General features: G+C 36.5%; 1 non-coding gene across 1 annotated transcript; it reads left to right on the top strand.

Moving 5' to 3' along the window:
- The first annotated feature begins 379 nt into the window (after positions 1–379).
- Positions 380–486, top strand: LOC131238258 (small nucleolar RNA R71). The gene has a single exon (XR_009167664.1). It is a non-coding gene; the product is annotated as a small nucleolar RNA R71 (small nucleolar RNA).
- Positions 487–7,485: the final 6,999 nt, after the last annotated feature.

Below are 7,485 nucleotides of genomic sequence, written 5' to 3' on the forward strand. Positions count from 1 at the left end.
GAAAGGCAGATATGGTTGGACAATTTTCAGTTGTGTGACTGTTACAACCACAAATACCACAAACAACTTCCTTACCCTTGTCCTTCCTTGATTCCATGGCCTCAAATTTCTTTATGAGATTAGCCACTTTAGAATTGAGATCAACATCCTCTTTTAGAAGGTATACTCTGCTATTTCCTTTCATTGAGTGGGCCTAAAAGTAGTATTTGATTCTGGGTATGTGTCCCATGCTTGTGTGTTTTCAACAAGTCTATCCACGTAATCCCACACATTATCGACATTTTTATTCATAAATTCTCCATTACACATTGTCTCCACCAATTGGCGCGTGGAAGATGTCAATCCATCATAGAATAAGTGTGTAATGTGCCACGTTTCAAATCCGTGTTGTGGGCATGAGCTGACAAGGTCTTTGAACCGCTCTCAACATTGAAAGAATGTTTCATCCTCCTTTTGGGCGAAGTTCATAATTGACTTTCTAAGGGTGTTCGTTTTGTGATATGAAAAAAATTTCTTTATGAACTCCCTTGTCATGTCATTCCATGTGCCAATAGATCAGGGACAGTGAATGTAACCACATCTTAGCTTTCTCTTTCAAAGAAAAGGGAAGGAGTTTCAGCCTGACTGTGTCATCAGACACGTTAGGAAAGTATAAAGTGGTTATGATTTCATCAAACTCTTTCAAGTGTAGATACATATTTTTAGATTCAAGCCCATGAAACTTTGGAAGGAGTTGAATCACCCCTAGCTTGATATTCATGTGTCCCATATTTTCAGGAAAAACCATGCATGAGGACATGCACACCCCCGCCTGTTGTAAATAATCTCGTAAAGTACGAGGTGGGGGTGCTTGATGCACCTCATTCTCATCCTGGATGTCCTCCACCCTAGGTTGGGGTAGAAGAGGTTGATTTGCAGCCATAACCTCAGTTAACTCTGAGGATCTCAAGTGGTGTCTAATCCTGCAATGGATAAATAACCACTCAACCAATCCTCCTTGAGACGTAGAGTATTGTCATGAACCCACTTGGGCATGAAACACTTGCAACCCTCAATTCAAATTCTAAACCTATATCTAAAAGTAAGGAAGAAATACAAATCTAGAAAATAAGAGAAAAGAGTTGGAAGGAAGTTACCAAATTAGAAGTCCTAAATTAAGAACCTGCAAAACAAAACAAATCAAGTTAATTTCTACAGATAGAAAGTCTAGAAATAGTAGGAGAACCTAAAGTAAACTAGTTTCTAAAAAAGGAAAATTTTCTAAAAGGAAAAATAGAAAGTTTCTAAAAACAAATTAGGAAAATTCAAAACCTAAAATAGAAACAGAAAGACTAGAAAATTAGAAAGATATTACCAATTTAGAATGTGTATGTCAAGGTCCTACAAAACAGGAGAATAGGTTAGTTTCTAAAATTTAGAAAAATCTAAACCTAAAGATAGAAAATTCTAATCTTATCCTAATTCTAAAACTAGTCAATTTCAGAAAAATGTAACCGTCAACCCCGAGAACGGCGCCAAAAACTTTTTCACTCCCCAAGTATAGGGTTGTGTTGTAGTAATAAACTCGGTGAGACTGAGGTTGAATCCCAAGGGACTGAAACCTGTACGTAATCTAAAACTTAGTAGAACTAGAATTAGAGTAAGATGAAATCTAAATCGAATGTAAATTGAGGAATAATGATGAAATAATTATCTAAAACTTAAGGAATTTAGAGAAATGACACTAGGGATTCAGAGGATCCACTTGTAGAAATCAGGAAGATCTTATGCTTGTTTCAAGTATTCAACTGGACTTAGAGTCCTATCTTCATCCAGTTGAAAGGTGTAACCATCAAACTGAACTTCCTTTGATATAGTTTTCAAGAGATAAAAGGTATATGAATTAGAATGGATTCCATCACCAAACCATGCCCATAAGACAAAGTAAACAATAGAATTAAACTAATTACCAACCAATCAATATGCTATGAAGGTTAGGAAGGGTACCGTCATCCGACCATGCCCAGGAGACGATGGTGAACAATAGGGTTTCCTGACGTCATAAACATCAAAAGGAAAGGAACATGCTCAAGCTATCACTGACCCATTGTAATTTTAGTCACAACAGACCATTAAAAACTAAAAAAATTCCCTTAATAATCAAACTAATATCAAATTCAATTCATAAATTAAATTAAAGGCATAAAATAGAGTCTCCCATCTCCTACAAGCTTCACCTCTTAGCCCTAGCTAAGAGGTTTAGCCACACATAGACATGATAAGGCTAAATCCCTTAAAAACATAAAAATAAAAATAAAAATAAAGAAAAAAACTCTCTTGCCTCTCTCTTGTCTTTCCTTTTATAGCTTGCTAAGGGCGGTGGAGAGGCTGGAGTCGGCGTGCGTTAAAAAATTTCGCAGCAACAGCCGCATGCGCAAGAAACAGCAAGAAGTCTTGCGTTGGACCCACGTTTTGAAGTTGTTGACCGTCCATCCATGCGGTTCAACTTCTTGGGTGTGGTCTAGACCCCATTCTCCATCATGTGAATGGTTTGGATCACGAATCCGACCATGATTATGATCACGGAATGGCCCACAATGGACGGCAGCGTCCGGCCTTTGCTTCGACGCTCGCCTTGCGCAAGACCTACGTTAGGATGATGGTGGGGCCCATGATCAGTGTCGAATGATAAATCCACACCGTCCATTAGATTTAGATCGAAAAACTAGTTGGAATTTACTGGTTTTGGGTTAGATTCGGTGTGACCACGTGGTTTTCTTCTTTGCCGTCCGTCTTGCGTTTAGACAGTTGAAAACCGATCTCTGCTGTCTTTTGAAATTTCTTCATCTAGGCCGGAGTGATACGGACCATGTGAATCTCATGGATGGTTCGGATTGGACCCTTGATGTACGATGATGGCCCATAAGACTAAAATTAGATGCTCTGTTCAACAACAAGGAACGGCAATTGCCATTTTCTGAGTTTGAGTCGGTCAAGAGAGTTTGACTCTCATTGACCATACAGTGCATGGCTAGTGCACATGTGCACTATGCACATCCCACATGAGATGGAGTCCACTGTGCTTCTTGTGAGAGATCTGATCCGTCTATCCTTTTTCTCATCTCATTTAAACCGTTGAGACCAATTTTGAAGCATATCCAGATAGCATTGGGCCTAGAATCAATGGTTTATGGTTTGATCTCTCCGTTGGGCCACTTTCACGAAGATCCAATAGTTTAAATTTGACATGTACAGTTAATTTATGGTCCTCAGGCCATGCATGAAGTTTCGAGCCGAATGGATGGTGGAAACCCTGTAATCTTACATTCTAGCTGATTTTTGGGCCACTTAAGCTTCAATTTCTCCATTTTCTCAGATCTCTGGCATGTAAATCCATCGATCTTGGTCTCCTGGGGTCTATCCCATGATTTGGTGAATTTTAAACATTAAATCTTAGCTTTTAGCACCCTGTTTCGATCCAAGCTCGCAAATGTACCTTGCATCATAAACACGATTAAATCGGACCGTTAAACAATACCATGTTCGTAAATCCAGGCAATAACTAGGGTCTGATATGCAATATTTGACCCTCAACATATGATAACTATCTAATTTTCATCAGTGAGTGCCTCTTTTACATTGGCTAGTTCGATTTGGGAAGTAAAACACACATAATTACATATGTTTTCCAGTTATTTTCAAGTACACACACTGGTGAGAGGGTTACCTATTATTTGATCAGTAGGATGGTCTTTAACTGATTGTAGTGCAGTATTGATTTGACAAGATGAGGAGCCAGGTTTATCAATTACAGTGACTTCATCATCTTCTGAACTAGATGTTGGTGTGTTCAGGTGATCATCAATAACAACATTTATAACACCAGTCCTCTTATTAAGAATAAGGTATGCTCAACTATTTAGAGTATAACCTAAGAATATCCCTTCATCACTCTTAGTATCGAACTTTCCTAAATTTTTTTGGTCTCATAAAATGTAGCACTTACTTCCAAAAATTTGAAAGTATTTAACTGTAGGTTTCTTATTAAACCACAATTCATAAGTCATTTGATCTTTAGATTTTCTAATGTAAACACGATTTATGATATAACATGCAGTATTAACAGCTTCGGCCCATAAATTTTTAGGTAACTTCATGTTATTTAACATTACATTGGCCATTTCTTGTAGCACTCTGTTTTTTCTTTCAACAACCCCATTTTGTTGAGGCGTCTTAGGAGCAGAAAACTCATGCGATATACCATGATCACTACAGAACTTCTCAAAATTGCTATTTTCAAATTCCGATTCATGATCACTTTAGATCTTAACAACATTCATTTCTTTTTCAGTCTGAATACGCTTGAGTATTCTTTTAACTTCATCAAGAGTTTTAGATTTTTCTCTCATGAATCCAACCCAAGTAAACCTGGTAAAGTAATCCACAATTACCAAGAAATACTTCTTACCACCTCTACTCTCTGTTCTAGTTGGTCCAATAAGATTCATGTGGAGAAGTTTAAGAGGTTTGGATGTGGTAGAGGAGTTCACTTTCTTGTGACTACTCCTTGTTTGTTTTCCAATCTGAAATGCGCCACATATTTTTTCTATTTTCTTCAATTTGGGTAGACCTCTAACAAGATCGACTTTACTCAATCTATATAGATTTCAGTAGTTCACATGTCCAAGGCGTTTGTGCCATAATATGTTGTCATCGGTTTGGACCATGTAACAAGATAATTTAGATGAATAAGATTCATTCACGATATAGCAATTCTCAGATGTTCTATGGTCATTTAATATCACACAACCTTTCTCATTTGAGATCTCGCATTCTTAATTTGTAAATTTAACACTATGTTTGTTATCGCGGATTTGAGATATGCTCAAAAGATTGTGCTTAAGTCCTTCGACAAATAAAACATTTTTGAAAGGAGAAAGGTTAGAAATATGAATCATACCTTGGCCAATTATCTTGCAGTTGCTTCCATCACCAAAAGTGACTGAGCCATTAGTCATTTCTTTGTAGTTAGTGAACAAATCTCTGTCACCTATCATGTCTTAAGCAACCACTATCTAGGTACCACTTTAATTTACTCGAAGCCTTGAAGGCGGTATGGGCAACCAAACAAATAACCTTAAGAACCCATTTCATTGTAGTTTTGGGTTGTGGAGCACTGTTGGTTTTCCTTCGCTTGAAATTATTATTAACTCTCATATTAAAATTAGATTTGAGAAGCTCCTTGAGTAAGTCCACAATTTTTTCAGCTAAAGGATTATAACATTGTTTTCTAAAGCTGACATTATTAGTATTGACTTTAAAAGATTGAAAAGTTTTTACATTTTTCGAGTTGTTGTGATTATTATATTTCAAGCCCTTACCTTTTGAGTTAGAGGATTCTCCTCTGACAAATGTAGGAGATGCACTCTTATTTTTCAGAGACATGTATTTTTCATAGCCTAGACCCAATATGTCTCCACTTGTTGTAGATGTGGTTAATAACTTTTCAAGTTTAAGGTCTCCATGGGCATACCTCCATGTATCCTTTGAACTCAATAGGGAAGAAACTTCAAGTTTTAGTTTCTCATTTTCTGTTCTTAATTTTTCAAGTTCAGATGTTTTGAAATTCAAATCACATTTTGTTTTTTTCAAAACAATCAAAAATATAAGATTTTTCTAAAACAGAGTTTTCAAATTCCTCTTTCAATTTCAGAAATTTCTCTTTTTGAAGTTTTAGCTTGACAGCAATATTACAACTCTCCTTATATAGGGCATTATAGGTATCCTGAAGATCATCTTCACATTCATTTTCAGGGTCACTCCTTAGAGATTCAGATGTGTCGCAACTATCAAAGGAGGTGACTCTAGCAAGAGTCATTAAAGCCTTGGCTTCATTTGAAGTTTCGGGTTCAGACTCATCCGACTCAAAAGAAGCTTCAGAGCTGGATGATTCATCCCATGTGGCTAACATGCCTTTTTTACTTTGGCTTGTCCCTCTTTAGACACTTATTTGACAAATGCCCATATTCATGGTAGTTGAAACACTGGCTATCTTTTAGACATTTCCATGATTTAGATTTACCATTTTCTTCTCAGAGGGCTTTTGAAAGTCAACTCTTTTCTTACTTTTAAAAATCTTGTAAAACTTTGAAAAAGTAAAGCCATATCATCCTCTGAGTTTTCACAATCAGAATTAACATTACTATCATAAGAAATAGATTTGGATGATTTAAGAGCTATAGACTTACCTTTTGGAGTTTTGAAATTTAACTCGTATGTTTGAAGTGAACCAACAAGTTCCTCAACCTTCATGTCATCTATGTCTCTAAGTTCCTGAATGGCAGTCACCTTGGAATTAAATCTCTCAAGAAGTGATCGCAGTATTTTTGCACAAACTTTGCTTTCTGGGATACCATCTCTAAGACCCCACATAGAGTTGAATATGTCATTTAATTTTGTATAGAAGTCCATTAAAGACTCATTTTCTTCTATACAAATTTCCTCAAAGGCAGTGATGAGGATCTGAATTTTAAACTTTTTTACAATAGATGTACCCTCGTGTGTCATTTCAAGAATGCCCCAGGCTTGTTTAGCAGTATCACAAAAAATGATTCTTTTGAATTCATCAGGTGATAATGCACAAGTGATTGCATTTAAAGCCTTAGCATTCGCACTACTTCCATTTTTTTGAAGAGTGGTCCACATATAAAACGGTGTTTCCTTTAGGGACTTGGTTCCATCACTACCTAGAACTTCAGACATTGGTGCATTCCATCTAGTCACTGTGGCTTGCCATATGCTTTCATCAATGGATTTTAGAAATATCCTCATCCTGGCTTTCCAATAATCATAGTTGGAGCCATCAAATGGTGGTGGCCAAGTAATAGATAGGCTATCAAAATTTGACATACTAAAAGCTCAAGATCGATAGCTCATGAAATAAATCCAATAGAATGAGCCACTTAGCTTTGATACCACTTGAAAAGGGGGAGCTCTCAATCCTAGAGGTGGGGGTGAATAGGACTATTCTGAATAAAAATAAATGCAGATAGCTGAAACAAAAACAACCACAATTGCAATAGTATTGAGAGGTTAATACAAACATTGTTCAAAGGACAACCTTACACCAAAAACAAAGTTTAGTATAGGACAACTTGATTTCTTAAACTAAGGATAAAAAACTCAAACTAATGCAAGGAGCAATTGAAACAAATCTAGATATTACAACATTCACCACAAGTACATGAAATAAATATAGGCATTCACCACACATAAATCATATACATCATCATCCACCAAACTCTAAGAATTATAGTGGTTCGGTGTGTACACCAACTATTCTAAAATAGCCACACCTACTCCACTCCCAATAATCACAACCCACATGATATTAGCTTTCACTATGAAAGAAGGTTTTACAAGGTTCACCTTAAAACCTTTACAATTGTGTTTTCAATGGGCTACCACAATTAAAAACCCCACGTTGAGATTTTCTGGCTATCTCAG

The sequence above is a fragment of the Magnolia sinica genome, chromosome 2 (assembly GCF_029962835.1).
Source record: "Magnolia sinica isolate HGM2019 chromosome 2, MsV1, whole genome shotgun sequence".
Classification (NCBI taxonomy): Eukaryota; Viridiplantae; Streptophyta; class Magnoliopsida; order Magnoliales; family Magnoliaceae; genus Magnolia; species Magnolia sinica.